General features: G+C 44.6%; 1 protein-coding gene across 5 annotated transcripts in view; it reads right to left on the reverse strand.

Moving 5' to 3' along the window:
- WASF1 (WASP family member 1) overlaps positions 1-19,414 on the reverse strand; it is a 173,251-nt gene that overhangs the window by 72,766 nt on the left and 81,071 nt on the right. The gene's annotated exons all lie outside the window — the stretch shown is intronic.

A 19,414-nucleotide genomic window follows, 5' to 3' on the forward strand; every position in this document is an offset into this window, starting at 1 on the left:
AGGATTTTAATTTGATGATTACTGCTAACTTTTTTTCCAGTTTTAAAGAAGAGTTAAGATATGTCACAAATTGAGTCAGACAGGCAGTAATGATCAGCTCATTATTACTAGCTGAGCTCCTTTCTATATAGATTTCTTTCCTTGCAAACAACAAAATTCCTCAGAAGGCGGGCTTGTTGCACAAGCCTGCCAATATCCATAAATAACATGCTGCCTTGTCTACTGAAGCCTTTTTTCTGTATAATGGTGACTCACATTTTAGTGTTATTTAAAGTGTCTGTTTGAACAGTGTTCTGTTGAAAAAAAAAAGTTATCTAAATTGATAGAAAAAGGTTGTTTACTTTCAAGCAGAGATTTATTAAAAGCTCTGAAAAGACTTACCTTTTGTAATTGTTGTTCTTCGAGATGCGTTGCTCATGTCCATTCCATTGTAGGTGTGTGCGCTCACCACACGCACTGGTGTCGGAAGTTTTTCCCTCAGTGGTATCCTTAGGGGACCGGCTCTGGCACCCTCTGGAGTGGCACGCGTATGCGTCGGTATAAGGGGTGCCCCCGGCTTCCCTCTCCTGCAGTTCCTTCTTGCTGGAACTCCAACAGAGGGGAAGGAGGGTAGGTCATAGAATGGACATGAGCAACACATCTCGAAGAACAGCAGTTATGAAAGGTTACCATCTTTTCTTCTTCAAGTGCTTGCTCATGTCCATTTCATTGTAGGTGACTCTCAAGCAGTACCATTGGAGGCGAATCGGAGTTCACGGACGTGTCAATTGTAACACAGCTCTGCCAAATCCAACATCATCTCTGGCTTGCTGGGTGATGGCGTAATGCATTGTGAATGTGTGTACCGAAGACCACGTTGCAGCCTTGCAGATGTCCTGGATAGGGATGTGCCCGGGAGGAGGATATCCTGGTTGAAATGGAAGTGCAAAACCACGTTTTGCAGGAATGCCGGATGGGGCCACAGCTGGACCTTGTCCTTGTAAAATAACGTGTTCCGGGGGCTCCAAAGTGAGGACTTTAATTTTGGAGACACGTCTAGCCCAGGTAATAGCTACCAGGAACGTAACCTTCCACGACAAGTGGGAAAGGAAACAAGAAGCCATAGGCTCAAAGGGTTGACCCGTGAGCCTGGAGAGGACTAGGTTGAGGTCCCATTGGGGAACTGGGTCCCAGACCGGTGGAAAGAGACTTTCAAGGCCTTTCAGGAACCTGATTGACATCTTATGTGAGAACACCGATCTATCCTGGATGCGAGGATGGAAGGCTGATATGGCTATCAGATGCATCTTGATCGAAGAGAAGGCGAGACTTTGGTTCCTTAAGTGAAGCAGATAATCCTGGATGGATTGGAGAGACGACTGGGTAAGGGAGATATTCCGCTCTGACGCCCAGCAGGAGAAATGCTTCCACTTTACCAGGTAAGTTGCTCTGGTGGAGGGCTTTCTGCTCTCCAAGAGAACCTGCCGTATCTGACTAGAGCAGGCTTGCTCCCCTGGATTCAGCCACACAGCATCCAAGCTGTGAGATGGAGAGAGGCACGGTTTGGATGCAGGAGTCAACTGTGATCCTGCAAGAGTAGGTCTGGGCAGCTGGGAAATGGCCACAGGGCTGCAACAGCCAGGTCCTTCAGCATGCTGAACCAATGCTGGCAAGGCCATGCTGGGGCAATCATAACGACCCGTGCCTTGTCCCTTGTGATTTCTGAGAGGACTTTGCTGATGAGCGGAATTGGCGGGAAGGCATACATCAGGTCCCTGGACCAAGACAAGAGAAAGGCATTGGATAGTGAGCCTCTGCCGAGGCCTTGGGGAGAACAAAACTGATGACACTTTCTGTTCTGTATGTTGGCAAACAGGTCCACTCGGGGAGCTCCCCACTTCTGGAAAAGGATTCTGAAAACCTCCAAGTGAAGGGACCACTCGTGGTGAGAGAAGAAATACCTGCTGAGGTGATCGGCTAGCATGTTCCGGATGCTGGAGAGGTGCAGTGCTTCCACGTGGATTGCATACTGGATGCAGAAGTCCCACAGATGGAGGGCCTCCTGGCACAAAGCCGATGATTGAGCTCCTCCCTGCCTGTTGACATAGAACATGGAGGCCATGTTGTCTACCAACACCGGCACCACCTGGCCAGACTGTTGCAGAAGGAAGACACCACAAGCCAGAAGGATGGCCTGGAGCTCCCTGATGTTTATATGCAACATGAGCTCCTTTTAAGACCATAACCCTTGAGTCTGCAGTGTACCGAGATGTGCTCCCCAACCGAGGTCGGACGCATCCAAAATTAGGGAGACCGTGGGTTGCAGGCTCAGGAATGGCACACCTTCCAACACCAGGATGGGGTCGGACCACCATTGCAGAGAGATAAATACCTGCGGCAGGATCGTGATAAGCTTGTCTATGTGATGTCTGGCCTCGGAGAGTAGACCGACGACAGCCACATCTGGAGGGGACGCAGCCTGAGTCTCGTATGTCAGACAACGTACATGCATGCTGTCATGTGCCCCAACAGTCTGAAACAGACCTGGGCCATGGTTAGTGGATGGGCAGTGATGCTAGCAATCAGATCTGACATTGCTCTGAACCAGGCCTCTGGCAGGAATGCTCTGGTTCGGATAGAGTCGAACACCGCTCCGATAAACTATCTATTGGACCAGGATTAACGTTGATTTTTTGTTCATTTATCAACAGGCCCAGAGCTTGACAAGTGGCTTGCAACATCTCGACATGGCACTGGACCTAGCCTCTGGAGCAGCCTTTGATGAGCCAGTTATCGAGGTACAGGTAAATCTGGATACCCCAACCTCTGAGGTAGGCCGCCACCACCAACATGCATTTCGTAAACACTCTTGGCATCGTTGCTAGGCCAAAAGGAAGCACTGCAAATTGGTAGTGGGCTGTCCCAACTACGAAACGTAGGAATCATCTGTGTCTATGAAATACTGATATATGAAAATAAGCCTCTTTCAGGTCGAGGGTGGCGTACCAGTCTCCCGGATCCAGGGAAGGAATGATGGAGGACAAGGAGACCATGCGGAACTTCTACTTCTTGAGATACTTGTTGATGCTCTGCAGGTCCAGGATGGGGCGGAGACACAGCCTTGGCTTTTGAGAATCCGTATCTTGGCCATTTCACTGCCAAATATTAAAATCATAATGGCCAAGTGATGGTTGGCCACTCTGAGCAGGAGGCTGGACGTAGAATAACTTTTTCTACCAAAGAGATGGAGCCTCTTTGCCTCCTTGTTCTTAGGTGTTGATCCCAGTTGGCCCTGTCTATCATGCTCGTTGGCTGCTAACACAACCAGTGAGCTTGGGGCAGTGTGGGTATAAAGATACTCAGACCCCTTAGCAGGGATATAGTATTTTCTTTTTGACCACTTGAAGATGGGGGGCAAAGAGAAGAGTGTCTGCCACAGGACCTTAGTAATTTTCACCTCTCCCTCATGCACTGGCAATGCCACCTGGGAGGGGGCTGCTGCACTTAGCACATCGAACAAGGAGTCTGAGGGTTCCGCCACTTCCTTGGCTTTCAGCCTCAGGTTTGAGGCAACTGTCTTTAAAAGCTCCTGGTGGGCCATTGCAACATCCTGGGGAACCAAGTGAGAAGGTCCCGCTATCACCTCATCGGGCGAAGATGAGGAGGAGGCAGGTACAGGTGGGTCTGCCAACTCTGCCGCTTCTGCTAGGGAAGCCTCAGCCGAGGTTAGCTAACCCTAGGGAGTCTCCTCTGACTCCGCGTCCAAGTCAGGGGGTGGGCAGGAGACTGTCACTGACCATCTTTCAGATGCCACTGAGACTGACCTATGCCGCTGCGACGGTTGGGGAAACCCCCAGGGGTTCCATAGTTGCCAGGAGGCCAGCCACTTGCCCTAAGTCCATGCCACTGGTGGCCCGGGGGGAATGTTGATGCCCCTGGTGGGTGGCCTTGGCCTGTAGGCAGGGTCTCCTCCTTGCTGTCCAAGCCCGAGGAGGGAGAGACTTGTCTGGGGGACCAGGACGGTACCAAAGCTGCCTGTTGATCCGAATCCTGTTGGCTCTGGCCACGGACCTCCATTGAGGACCTGTACGGGGGCAATGGCTCTTGGTGCCGCAACTCCAGTGACTGGGGTCGTCGTTCGGCAGATCAGCGATGGTACCCAGGTGATCAGTGCCTCATGCTTACAGAGCGGTGCCACTCCATAGATCAGGAGCGGGAACGGGAGCGAGAAGACCAACGTGATAGAGATTGTCATCTTGACCCTCCGGAATGGTGCCATGAGCTGGGAGAGCAGATTGGGCGACCCAGCACCAGGGCTCTGGGGACTGGTGCCGCGCCTATGCAGGTCTGTGCCAGACTGCTGCCAATCGACAGCTAGAGCCCAAGGAACGCTGCCTAGAGTCCAGGGACCGAAGCCGGGAACTCTGGCAGGTAAGCCAACCCGCCCTTGGGGGCTGGTGGAGCTGTTCAGGTGACCGCTGATGGGGTACCCTATGCGGCGAGGAGCAGTGCTGCACTGATGGAGACTGCTGGAAGGGTCCCAAGGCAGTTTTACCCCTCAAATGGGGCACCTCAGCGACCAGTGTTGGCAGCACCAGAAGGGACAGTATGCCCGTAGTGGCCTGAAAGGCCTCTGGTGTGGATGGCACTGCCAGGTGCCAAGTGCCTCTGCTGCTTCCCGGGGTGGTGGACGGGTCTTAAAGTGGGCTTGACAGTTCAGTGGGAGTTGGAGCCTGGCCACCGTCCAGAGGGGAAGAGCTGCCCCATGTGGGTCTTTGCTCTCCTCCAGCTCTCTCCTTCTCTTTACAGGACATAGGAGAATGCCACCTCCTAGCCTTTCTTTGCTGTTTAGCTGGAACCGGGGATGGGGATAGGCACCAGTCGGATGTCGGTGCTTGGAGCAGAGTCCGATCTCGTCGGCTCCAAGGCTGGTTCTAGGGCTGATCCCATAAAGAGCACTTGGAGATGAATGTCTTGCTCCTTTTTGGTCCATGGCCTGAAGCTCTTGCAAATGTGACACTTGTTGCTCCTGTGGTTTTCCCCTAAACACTTCAGGCATGGGGATCACTGACTGGCATGGGTTTTTTGCAACAGTCACAAGGTTTGAAGCCTGGGGACTAGGGCAAGCCCCATCCCTAGGCTGAGTCCCATATGGGTCTAACTATTTCTAACTTAACACTAAAGCAACTACTAACTATACTACTGTAAACAACTATATTCAACAAATTCACTACTAGATACAGTAGAGACAGGAAAGCTGCCAAAGCAGGAAGACATTCCAGCACTGTCACTGGCGGTAAGAAGGAACTGAGGGAGGGGGGAGCCGGCAGCGCCCCTTATGCTGGTGCATATGCACGCCACTCCAGAGGGCACCAGAGCCGGTTCCCTACGAATACCACTGAGGGAAAAACTTCAGGCACCGGTGCATGTGATGAGCACACACACCTACAATGGAATGGACATGAGCAAGCACTCTAGAAAGAAACACAGGTGATTTATATTATTTAAAAATAGGGATTGATCACTGATCCTTCAGTCCTTGCTAAGGCAAAACACCACAGTGAAGTCAATGAGGAATTGGACTGAGTAAAGACTGAATATCTCATAGAAGTTAGAGAGGAAAGAGACCTGAAGATTATCCAATCCATTTCTCTGGAAGTATAGGATTGTTCTTGACAGTATATTTTCTAGTGTTTTGTCCAGTCTAGTTTTCAATGTCCTAAGCAATGGAGCTTCCAGCACTTCCCTAGGAAGATTATTACAAGCTTAGTACATCTCAGTAATAGGAAAGTGTTCCTGTTATTCAGCCTCAATTCTCTCTTTCTCTCTCTCGCTTCGTTTCAGCTCTTTCTTGGCTTCATTCCTCTGTACTCCCATGTTTCACACACAGTTCTTCTTCTTTCTTATTGTTTACTACCTTCACATATTTGTAGGCTTGTTATAATCCCCCCGCCCCCGATCAGTCACCTAACCAAGTTATAGACATTTAGTTTCTTGTAATGTTTTCCTCATAAATCACTTCTACCATCTCTGATACTTTTTGTTGCTCGTCTCTGAACTCTGCCTAACTGATCAATATTTTTTTAGTCAGGTGGTAGCCAGAAATTAAGTCCAGACTCCAGGTGCAATTGTACCTGGGGCATATAGGGACCAGTTCTGCAGAGCATCTACAGGTGTACTGAAGTGCTTTGCTGAATAGGGATGAACTACTATATCAGGGCAATTCAGAGAGACTATTACTTCCTTGCTTTGTGACATGACGCCTGTGCATTTGAAGCCCTAAATCTATTACAAATTCCAAACTTATTTCTAATTTGCTGTTCACTCTGTATTGTAGGTGCACTGCAGCACTTAGGTGCTGATTCAGCACGGTTTTTAAACACATGCCTAACTTTAAGCGTGACAGTGGTCCCATTAGCTTGAAGGGGACTACTTATGCTTAACATTAGACATGTGCTTAAATACCTTGCTGAATCATGGCCCAACACAGGTTTCTCCTGTCCCTTCCAGATTTCCCCCCCCCCATTCATATTATTTTGCAGTTTTGCAAGTCAAATCTCATTTTGCTATTTTCTGCCTATGTTATTAATTTGTCTATGTTCCTCCAGAATCAGGCTCTTAGAGCCTCACAAACACAAATCTTTGTCCCTATGAGTAGTCACCCTGAAGTTAATAGGACTCCTTACAGCAGTGAGTTTGTGGGACTGTGCCCATAGTTTTTAACAGGTAATTTACCCTGTGGTTTCATGTTACATAGGTTCACTAGAATGGAGGTTTCTTTACAAGAAGCTGAAGAAACTATTTATACCATTACTTTTCAGGCATAAACCAATTGAAATGAGCAATGTGGCACCAACATTTGCATCTCTATTAGCATACTCTAAAAAAGATAAATAAAACGTTCTTTTTGATCTCTAACAAAGAGATGCCATTCTCTGTTAACTGATGTAGGTTGCAGTGCTTTTTATGTAAAAGCTTTTTTTATCTCTTAAAATTAATGGTACATAATTTCTAGCTTTTTACAATCCTCTGGAGCCTTGAATTTACCAGGTCTAAGTAAAAACACATTGTAAAAATAGTTCATCTTCCAAGATATGAAACTATTAAGAGATGTGCATTATACGAACGTAAGTATCTACAACAGTGTGGGCAAACTACGGCCCGTCAAGGCTTTGGATCCGGCTCGCGGGATTGCCACGCCCATGGTGCCATGGGCCCCACGCCACTCCTGGAAGTGGCCAGCACCACGTCCCTGCGGCCGCTGAGGGGGGGACACACGACAGAGGGCCTTTGCCTGCAGACACTGCCCTCCGCAGTTCCCATTGGCCGAGAACGGGGAACTGCGGCCAATGGGAGCTTCGGGGGAGGTACCCGCAGGTGAGAGCAGCACATGGAGCCCTCTGCCTCCCGCTCCCCCTCCCCCAGGGATGTGGTGCTAGTCGCTTTCAGGAGTGGTGTGGGGCCAGGGCAGGCAGGGAGCCTGCCTTAGCCCCGTTGCACACCGCAGCCACTCTGGAGCTGCTCAAGGTAAGCTGCGCCGGGCTGCAGCCCGTTCCTAGAATCCCTCCTGCACCCCGGACTCCAACCCCCTACCTTGAGCCCCCTCCTCCACCCCAACCCCTTGCCTTGAACCCCTTCCTGCACACCACACCGCCTCTTATACCCTAATTCCCTGCCCCAGCCCTACATTCATGGCGGCCCTGCATGCAATTTCCCCACCTACATGTGGCCCTCGGGCCAAAAAGTTTGCCCACCCCTGATCTATAAGATATAATTCTCCTAATTTTTCTTAGGCTTAAATACTAAAATTACTTCTGACCATCATTTACTGTCAGTGTCTAAAAATACAGTTGACAAATATCCATATTAGGGATGGGCAAAATGTTGCAGATAAAATAACCAACCTCACATATTTCTTGAGGTAAACCTGTACTTTTCTTTAGGTTCAAAATCTTAACTCATGAATTTGTGTAAGAGCTTGATTCTGTCACACCCAGTGAGTAGTCCCAAATAAGCAAAGCCTAAAATGGCTGTTCAACAGGAATGTCAGAATCATGCCCAACATTTTTACATTCTTGTACTTACTGATTTCAACCAGAAGCTACCAAAATAACACAAAAATCACCATTCTGATAGTATTTCAAATGGAGACAAAATCGTGGCATGCTTAAAAATTTATGAGACAGCTTGTCTCCATGGAATCTTAGACAAATTTTCAACTGTACACGACTCTGAAATTCTTCTGTATAAGAAAGAGAGAAGGAAGATTGCTACAAGAGGTGTGCTGAAAACAAAAGCACTTTAAAATATAATGGGTTTGTGCTCCTGAGTAAACATTTGCCTAAATGGGGCAGAGTTACAGGTCCTGACAACAGAAGGTCCAATCCTGCAAAAAATTAAGAAGCAAAAATGCCCTGGTTCAATTTCTATGGAAGCCAGCGGAAGCTTTTTCAAGTACTTCAGTGTGTATTGGATCAAGCTCATAGCGCTTACCACTAAGAGTACTCTCACTCAGGCAGCCAGCACCACAGCTGAGGGTTCTGGAGTTAAGTCAGTACATCCACTAGACCTAAAAGGACCCTCCAAGTCCAAGTGTCATTCCCTGTTTCCTCAACATTGAGAGCAGCAGCAGCTGAGAGAAGCCTTTAATTTAAAAAGAACAGGAGGACTTGTGGCACCTTAGAGACTAACAAATTTATTTGAGCATAAGCTTTCGTGAGCTACAGCTCACTTCATCGGATGCATTCAGTGGAAAATGCAATGGGGAGATTTATATACACAGAGAACATGAAACAATGGTGTTACCATACACACTGTAACGAGAGTGATCCATAAATATTTCGCATTTGGGGACAATGTATACCTTCAAATCAGCGGCACTGCCATGGGTACCCGCATGGCCCCACAGTATGCCAACATTTTTATGGCTGACTTAGAACAACGCTTCCTCAGCTTTCGTCCCCTAATGCCCCTTCTCTACTTGCGCTACATTGATCACATCTTTATCATCTGGACCCATGGAAAAAAAGCCCTTGAGGAATTCCACCATGATTTCAACAATTTCCATCCCACCATCAACCTCAGCCTGGACCAGTCCACACAGGAGATCCACTTCCTGGACACTACGGTGCTAATAAGCGATGGTCACATAAACACCACCCTATACCGGAAACCTACTGATTGCTATGCCTACCTACATGCTCCAGCTTTCATCCAGACCACACCACACGATCCATTGTCTACAGCCAAGCTCTGCGATACAACCGCATTTACTCCAACCCTTCAGACAGAGACAAACACCTACAAGATCTCTATCAAGCATTCTTACAACTACAATACCCACCTGCTGAAGTGAAGAAACAGATTGACAGAGCAAGAAGAGTACCCAGAAGTTACCTACTAGAGGACAGGCCCAACAAAGAAAATAACAGAACACCATTAGCCATCACCTTCAGCCCCCAATTAAAACCTCTCCAATGCATCATCAAGGATCTACAACCTATCCTGAAGGATGACCCAACACTCTCACAGATCTTGGGAGACAGGCAAGTCCTTGCTTACAGACAGCCCCCCAACATGAAGCAAATACTCACCAGCAACCACACACTACACAAGGAGGGGTGGGATAGCTCAGTGGTTTGACCATTGGCCTGCTAAACCCAGGGTTGTGAGTTCAATCCTTGAGGGGGCTGTTAAGTTGATCTGGGGCAAAAAATGGGGATTGGTTCTGCTTTGAACAGGGGGTTGGACTAGATGATCTCCTGAGGTCTCTTCCAACCTGATATTCTGTGATACAGACAAACAGAACCACTAACCCAGGAACCTATCCTTGCAACAAAGCCCGTTGCCAACTGTGTCCACATATCTATTTAGGAGACACCATCATAGGGCCCAATCACATCAGCCACACTATCAGAGGCTCGTTCACCTGCACAGCTACCAATGTGATATATGCCATCATGTGCCAGCAATGCCCCTCTGCCATGTACATTGGCCAAACTGGACAGTCTCTACGTAAAAGAATAAATGGACACAAATCAGATGTCAAGAATTGTAACATTCAAAAACCAGTCGGAGAACACTTCAATCTCTTTGGTCACTCGATTACAGACCTAAAAGTGGCAATTCTTCAACAAAAAAACTTCAAAAACAGACTCCAACAAGAGACTGCTGAATTGGAATTAATTCCCCCCCCCCCCCCGCTCTCCTGCTGGTAATAGCTCACCTTACCTGATCACTCTCGTTACAGTGTGTACAGTAACGCCCACTGTTTCATGTTCTCTGTGTATATAAATCTCCCCAGTGTATTTTCCACTGAATGCATCTGATGAAGTGGGTTTTAGCTCACGAAAGCTTATGCTCAAATAAATTGGTTAGTCTCTAAGGTGCCACAAGTCCTCCTTTTCTTTTTGCGGATACAGACTAACACGGCTGCTACTCTGAAACCTTTAATTTAAAGCTTTCCAACATCATAATTCATTCAACTCTGACACTTGGAATCTGGATTTCCCCCCTCCCCCCCTTTATTGATTTGCTATGGAATTGTTGGTTCTCCTTCATCTTGCCCTTCTCCTACCACTGCAACCCTTTGGAAGCCTAGCCTCACTCAGTCTGTCCCTTAGCAGTATACCTCACCCAAACTATGGTCTTGATGCAGGAATTACTGAGTGAACATTTATAATGGCATTATGCAGGTCCAACTAGATAACTGACCAAGATAATTGGCCAAGATTGTAAGGGTATTACACTCAACGTGACAGCATTTCTCTGTTTGTCTGTCTGTATGTAATGCAGTAACTTTTTGAATGACACAGCCAATCAATTCCGAAAGTTCTAGGCATCAATGGCCAAAACTGTATTGATTTTGTGGAAAATCAGAAAACTGAAAGGGGAAAAATGACGGACACATGGAACCCCTGCCATTCTGTTAGCACAGCCACAGCTAAAAGCACCTCTGCAGTTGTCTATAGACTGATTGACGGCTCCCATTAACATGGGGGGTGTACACACAACCCCAGGTATAGGGGGAAGATTGAGTAATCCTGGTATAGGGGAGGGGGGAACACAGAGCCTCTGGCATGGTGGAAGAATGGGGGACCCTTGTATAGTGGAGTGGGAAGTAGAGCATGGGGACACATCCAGAGCCCCTGCCATGAGGGGAAAATGGGGGACTTTAGAATGGAAGTGCACACAGCATGGAGACAAAATAGAGCCCCAATCCTGATTTTGACGTCTGGGTGCTACAACAACGTAAATAATAATTTAAAACTTAAGAGACAGAGGGAGAGAGAGAGAGAGACAGAGAGAGAGAAGGATTTCAGACTGTCTGAGCAGTTGCTTAAAGGACCAGCACCAGACCCGGAGGCGGGGGAGCCTATCATTATGTCTCTTCAAAACGGCTGGTTTATTCTGCCTCAAGTATTTTGGTGGGGGTGTGGAAAGAAATATCTAGTTTTTAAATGGTTATTTTTACACAGTTTAAGGTCATTAAAACCAACAAACATGACAACCTTTGGCTTACTGATGTGCTCAGTTAAAAAAAATAAGTTTCAATGCCAACATAAATATTAATATACCACCCACTGTTTCATAGAGGTGGGGCAATTCAATTATGACATGGCAGGGAGACAAGCAAAGCCAATCTGAGAAGTTTTTATTTTCTCAGTGCACACAGAAGCTGTATTCTAGTGTCTCATGGAAGTATGAGGGGATGTAATAGTGGCAAACATATCCATCAAGATCTCTCACAGCTCAGTAGGAGCACTTATTCAGTAAAGACAAGGTGATCTTCTAAATTGTATTTCTGTGACTAAAACTTGCAAAAATTAGATGAACCAAAAGAACATTCCACCATAGTAGCTGGTCGAGGTTAAGAGGATATCAGCAAACAGCTTTATACTGATAAAATTGTCACCATCTGAGTCACCAGCACCCAAAAAGAATGGTTTCTTCCAATGTAAAAAGAAACCATTGACAGTTACTAATTCCCACCTCCTTAATAGGACAAAAAATCCAAGTTGAAAGTGAAATCCCCACCTGCCACACTGAACATGCTGAAGTGGAAGATATAAAAGGATCAACTGCCTTGTCCTGTAAAATTTTAAACTAAAACTTAAACAATGACTAGAAAGAAACTATCAGACAAGGAAGTAAAAAGCTTTAGCTGGTACAAGCTGCAAAGAAAATATAGCTGACAACTGCAACAAATGAAAGTTCTAGCAGCCACTTAGGACTGTAAGAGTAGTAAAGCCTTTTGCAAGTTTCCAGAAGTCTATCAGTATTGGAAAATAAAACAGAGAGTGAGATGCATAACGACAATTATGTGGTGAACAGAGGCTCTCAACAGTGGTCGAGAGACACGCAGCAGTAGCAGTGGTGGAGAATGCCACGCTGTTGCTGCTATGATACTCCTCAAAGAAGCAAGTATTTTTCTGTTTGTCCTTACCACTACCATCCAGAAAAAGGACCCCAAAAGAGCCCAGAGTATTAATTGCCAGACCAAGTTTAGTACTTCTTCTCTCCATTTCACACACACACACACACACAAAACTACCACTCTTCTATGTTCTCACAATTCATGACCTTAGAATTCAGGAGGATTCAAAAAAGGAATGGACATTTATACTGAAAACAAGTACATCCAGAATTAATAGATTCATAGATTTTAAGGCCAGAAGGAACCATTAGATCATCTAGTCTGATCTCCTGTATAACACTGTCCACAGAAATTCCCCTAGTAATTCTTGTATCAAGCCCACAAGTTCTGTTTAGTTGTAACAGCAAAAAATAAACAAAAACAAAGCAAATCCAAAGAGTCCCTGAAGGAATATAAACTCTCATGCTCCAGGGAATAAGCCAACCATTAACAATAGGGTAAGAAGAAACTCTCCTTGTGGTCATGTTGTTCTGTAACAAGCTAGTGCCAGGTTTCTTGGACCTTTCTCTTAAGCAGTGGTACTGGCTACTGTCAGAGACAGGACACCATACTAGATGGACCAAAGATCTGCATGGCAATTCCTATGACACTCCCTGATGTTTGGCTCACTTTTTCTGTGCTGAAATGCCATGTAAGTAAGTCAGGGAAGCAAAAAGATACGTAATCAGATATGACAGCTATGATGAAATGAGGTATCTTCAGTACCCCCATCCTAATCAAATATTGACCTATGTTTCTACAGAGTACAGCATAACAGAACTGGAATTTAAATGGAAAAAGAAGCAACCAGGGAAGAAGAATTCCTCCTGCTTTGCTGTGAAACTGTACAAGTTCAAAGCATATTCCTGTATCATGCTAATGGTACCAAGCACCAGCACTGTTACTATTTTATCAACACTACTGAAAGTCACCAGGCAATAACTCAATATGTGATAAGGAAAAGACAATTTTCCTTATACAAGGTTTTCCAATAAGTCAGTTAAGTGTTATTACCCATATAATTATTCAACAACCCAATCTATTAACTGAAAAGCAGCAGAAACTATTGTCCTGGATTTGCAGCCATAGGTTAGCGAACATGATATTGGCTTCCAAAAGCTTATTGAGCCATGCTATTCCCTATTAGGGAGAAAATTCTTCTCTATTATTGCTGTGCTTCAAAATGATTATTTCTTATTGATCAAAGGAAGGCATACTGTCAGGCAGCCAGAGAGAAAAGTTGTATATTTTAGCACTGCAATGTGGATAAACAACAAAATGATTGTATAACACTGTCTAATAGCAGACTGTTTGTTAGCTTTGAGCCTGAAGGCAGAGTAAGGAGGTTCTTACTTCTAGCATAGTTTCTGAAACTGCTATCAGCATACCAGCCACAGCCACTAAGCTGGAACTGCAGCAGCATCGATAGCAAGTAATGGCTGTTTTTGAAGTAGACCATTTCACACAAAAGGAACACTCTGAGATGGAATATCTGGCTAATGTCTGGATTACATTATGACTTCTTCACTGAAGATAATAGTAGCAATATTACAAAACCACTCAAGGACCCTGTGTTTATTCATATTCATTTTTTCACCCACTGTCTTAATTAGATAATGTGAGGTTTCTACTAGCCAACATTTTACAACTAGTTTCCAGAGGCTACTCTCTCAATAAAAGTACAGGTCTGAGGGCCATGAGGGTGTTTGTGTAATTTGTCACCTACTTCCCCCCTTCTCTACTCACTAGCTCCAATATGCTTCCAAGCCCCCCTGTCTCTCCAAACAGAACAGTAGATGGGAACTGTAATTTTTAAAATAAGCCACTTTCTTCTTTCAGCTCTCAGCTGAAATAGCGATGCAGGTAGGGGACCATGTGCACTGCAGGAATCCACCATAAGTGGCTCGCAAGATCTCGCTCTCATAAGAGCTATATTGAAAGGGATCCTGAAAGAGTAGAGGGAGGCTGTAGACACTGCAGAGGCATAGGGTATCTGCAAGTTTATGAACTGGAATCCCTGACTAGATCTGCAGAAGTCAGGTCAAACCCTGCTCACCTGATTAAAGAATTCCAGGGAAACTTGGAGCTTTGTTGCCCTCTTGCAGAAGTAGCCTGCCTTGGGGAATACTCCAGCTCTAAGAAATGTGTCTTAATTTTCTGTTAAAAACTCTGGTCAGCCTATTTCAGGCTCACTCATCTATCTTCACTGCATAAACATCAGTAATTCTGGGATTTGCACTGATTTCAAGAAACTGCCGCGTTGATAATTAATTGAGTCTGCCATTCCTCACTTACATAGGGCAGATGGTTTATGTCAAAATATTAATTTTCAGGTTTTTGGTTTTGTAATTTTTTAAGGCTGGGTTTTTTAAAAATTCTCAAATGCATCTGAGTCCAAGTAACTTAGTTAATTCTGATAGCATCTGGATGTCTCGGCCTTTACCCAAACTGAACTAATGTCTAAAGCTAGGTTACTAGATGGCTAAAAGGACTGATAAATAAACATAGGATCTCTCACCTCAAAATTATCAGTTAAAATCCAGACCTGGGAGGAAGTGACTAAAACTAATTACTATCTGAAAATGGTTTGATGAGCAGTATGAATTGAGTTTCTGCTCTCAATCTACAAAAAGAACAAGAGTACTTGTGGCACCTTAGAGACTAACAAATTTATTTGAGCATAAGCTTTCGTGGACTACAGCCCACTTCATCAGATGCATAGAATGGAACATATAGTAAGAAGATATATATATATATCTATACACACACACACACATATATATATATATACACATACATACAGAGAACATGAAAAGGTGGAAGTAGCCATACGAGCTGTAAGAGGCTAATTAATTAAGATGAGCTATTATCAGCAGGAGAAAAAAACTTTTGTAGTGATAATCAAGATGGCCTATTTAGACAGTTGACAAGACGGTGTGAGGATACTTAACATGGGGAAATAGATTCAATATGTGTAATGACCCAGCGACTCCCAGTCTCTATTCAAACCCAAGTTAATGGTATCTAGTTTGCATATTCATTCAAGCTCAGCAGTTTCTCGTTGGAGTCTGTTTTTGAAGCTTTTCTGTTGCAAAATTGCCACCTTTAAGTCTGTTACTGAGTGACCAGAGAGGTTGAAGTGTTCTCCTACTGGTTTTTGAATGTTATGATTCCTGATGTCAGATTTGTGTCCATTTATTCTTTTGCTTAGAGACTATCCAGTTTGGCCAATGTACATGGCAGAGGGGCATTAATTAATTAGCCTCTTACAGTTGGTATGGCTACTGCCACCTTTTCATGTTCTCTCTGTATATATATATCTTCTTACTATATGTTCCATTCTATGCATCCAATGAAGTGCGCTGTAGCCCACAAAAGCTTATGCTCAAATAAATTTGTTAGTCTCTAAGGTGCCACACGTACTCCTGTTCTTTTTGCAGATACAGACTAACACCGCTGCTACTCTGAAACCTGCTCTCAATCTAGTTTCTAGAGGACAGGTCACTACCTGATAAAAACCCACCACAGCAGAAAAGCCAAGTACTAAATGGGCATGGAGGGCCAGATCCCCAGATAGTGCAAATCAACATAACTTCATGGAGCTACACTGATTTACAGCAGGTGAGGATCTGGTTCCGAGACTGAATACCGTTTCATTCCTCCAAGGTCAGGGTGAGACATTTGGAGAAGACAAGGTGGGAAGCTTGCAGTTCCCACTTCTGTTTGTGTTCCTTAAATGATAATAGATCATTTTTCTTGGGAAACCTATCTTGCACCTTTTACAAGCATTACATAAACTTAAAAAAATTAATATACCTTTTTGAAAAAACTGTAGACCATTTGAGATGCATGCTTCATTACATCATCTACTATCTGTACTTAACCATTAAATCATCTACTACATGCCCATAGGAGAGATAGTGGCCAACTTTCCCAGTCTGAAATCCCAAACTGTTTGGTAAGAAGGACAACATCATGAGTAAACCTGGAATCTCCTCCTATGATCAGTGTTTCTTGACTCATAATAAAGAGAAGTCTACTATTGAGAAGACTCTCCACTTTCAAGATTCTGCTATTTGTACACAGTATTTTAATAGTACGCTACATTCAATTATTAATTTTCAGAGTGTGGTTAGATACCCTTTACTACTTTTAAGTAAATGGTTTTTAAAGTAACTATATAAAGAAATTTGTCTTGTCTTAGTCCTCACTTCCATGATGCTGTGTATCCATTTTGGTAATCTAAAAGATGGAGATACTATTGTCAGACATGATTATACATTGTACAGTATCCCATTAAGTTGAAACTCACTTGTTTTGGATTCAGAACACTAACATAGTCTGGCACTATTGTCATGGCAATAAGTCCCATAGTTCTCACTCTGACATTCTAATGAACAACTCTATCATTCAATTGCTATTCTGTGAATACTATAACAGCATCTTAAGCATTTTAATAAAAGTGGTGATTCTGTTCTGTAGCATGAAGCCCTTTACAATCTTCAAACAGAGGTAGAGAAAAGAGATTCTCTAATACCATCCAAATGCTGAAAGGGGTTGGGGATAAGAGGGCTTATTTGTCTGCCAGTGCCTCTCTAAATTAATCTTTCTAGAGAAGGCCCCATTTGTCCACATTGTTTCAGGGGGTGCCAGTTCAAAACACTAAGCACTAGTGGCAGTAATATTAGTGTGTGTGTGTGTGTGTGTGTGTGTGTGTGTAGAGAGAGGAGGGTGTTAAGACATATTAATATACTTCAAATCAGAGTGTGATATTGGAAAAAGAAAATCAAAAAAGTTAGCATACATAAAACTAGTGATTAATATTCATGACATAAGCGTATACATAACCCGTATGAGGAAAACTTCAGGATTACAAATCTCGCGCATAAAAATCAGTATCTCTTAACATGAACAGGTCATGCAACCAGACTCTTTCCCAGCTACATTGTGGCAGGATGAAAAGGGTGGAGAATGGGCAAGGGTAGGTAGAACAACAAGAACAAAACAAACAAACAAACCAACATGAGCATAAAAACTCCAGCAACTTTCTGAGATACCGGAGTTGAAATTGCTGCTGGAACAAACGGAAGATAAACAATGAAAACAATTCAGCTAATCTATTTGGATAGACAATCACATTTAAAATGATCTTCTTTGGCTAGGTAGTGGTAAACTATCACATGCAGCAATTACCCTGTTCTTATGTTACTAAAATATTTGACGTCCATTTTGTATTACAACAGATTGTTTCAAGAGGCTGCAAAGAATGAGCATGAGGGAAATGTCTAAACCCAGGCGCCATATGAGACTCCCCAATGCATTAGTGGAATATGGAATGTGATACAACAAGATAATTAGGAAGCCAGGGAAAGCTTCTGTACAAAAGAATGTTATGTATTTTAGGAGTTTATTTACTACATTAATAATTTTATTCTGACACCCCCGAACAACGCAGACATGTTCAGAAATCTGAAAGTTCTCCCTTGTACAGATATGTAGGCTGTGCTCAACTAAGATGTTTACATAATTCAGACTGCAAACTTCTTAGAGTTTGCCCTCTGAAATCAGAATGGCTATTCTATAACTGGTAGCTCTTCGTTATAAACTATGGTTTCCATATACCCTGTCTGGGGGAAAAAGTTTCCTATCTGTTCTAGAGAAATTTCCAGCCACAGTACAAAAAAATCTGCTGCAACTCATTGTGTACTAATCTATCATTAGCATAGGCGGATGCAGCCATGTTATTTCATTATGAATTCTGTCAGGCCACTTCCTTTCTCATATTCCCGATCTTTAAAGATTAGACAGAATTGCACAGAAAAAAGCTGGGAGAAATTTCCACCCTAACCTTCTCAGGTGGCTCATGAATAGGAACAGTATGAAATGAAGAAATAGAGAGAAGGAATGAAAATTGTGAGGTACTACTTCATTACTTATTTAGTTGTAAGGCAGCACCACATTTAGAACCAGACTCCTATTGTGCAAGACAATGTACAAATGCACAATAAGACATTTCCTGCCCTGAAGATTACTGGGGAAAAAATAAAAAATTGCCTTAATCACTTAGGCTGTTAGATCCCGTAGACATTCACTGATAGTAACTCATCTAATTGAAGACAATATTCAACAAGCGTGGCAAAAAAAATAGGAGGAAATAAGGAGGAAGGAAAACGGTAACTCTAGTAAATGCACATGGTTACCTTGTCCTCTGCTGTTATTGCTAGCCAAATTCCAGCTATACGCCTGATCCTGCACCAGTAAAGTTAATGGAAGTTTAAACATTTACTTCAGTGAGAGAAGGATCAAGCCCAAAGTCCACAAAGAGAGACAGTCTACCTGCTCTTACTTTCAGTGCCTGGACCAGGACTCAGCATGGCCCAGCGAAGTCCAGAGTTACAACTGCAGGGAAAGTCCTGCTCAACCGCAGGCTAGAGCATGCTCATTGTGGCTAGACTCTTCAGGGAATTTATCTATTATGCTTTAGCAATTGTCCACTGAGCATGTACAAATTGTGATTTTTCACAGATTTATAACTAGACCAAATTTAGGAAGATTTTCATGAGGACAGCAAAAGGCACATCCAGTGATGAGCTGCCAAAATCTTAACATTGGGTTCCCTCCTCACCCCACGAGAGGGTCGTTGCCCACCCCCGCCCCCTGGGACTCCTGCACCATCCAACCCCACCGCGTTCCTTGACGCCCCCCCCAGGACTCCTGCCCCATCCACCCCCCTCCCCCGTCCCCTGACTGCCCCCAGAACCGGGCAGGAGGGTCTCGTGGGCCACCGTAGTGGGTGCCCACCCCTAAGAGCCAGAGGCACCTGCCGGGGCGTGAGGTGGGGAGTCCCAGAGATGCTTACCTGGGGCAGCTCCTAGGGAGCATCTGGCAGGTCCCCCTGGCTCCTAGGGGCGGGGGAGCGTAGCTAGGGGGAAGCAGGGGGAACGGCTGCTCCCCCACTGATCACATCAAAAGTGGCGCCTTAGGCGCCGACTCCCTGGGTGCTCCGGGGCTGGAGCACCC

This window comes from Lepidochelys kempii, chromosome 3 (assembly GCF_965140265.1).
Source record: "Lepidochelys kempii isolate rLepKem1 chromosome 3, rLepKem1.hap2, whole genome shotgun sequence".
Taxonomy (NCBI): Eukaryota; Metazoa; Chordata; order Testudines; family Cheloniidae; genus Lepidochelys; species Lepidochelys kempii.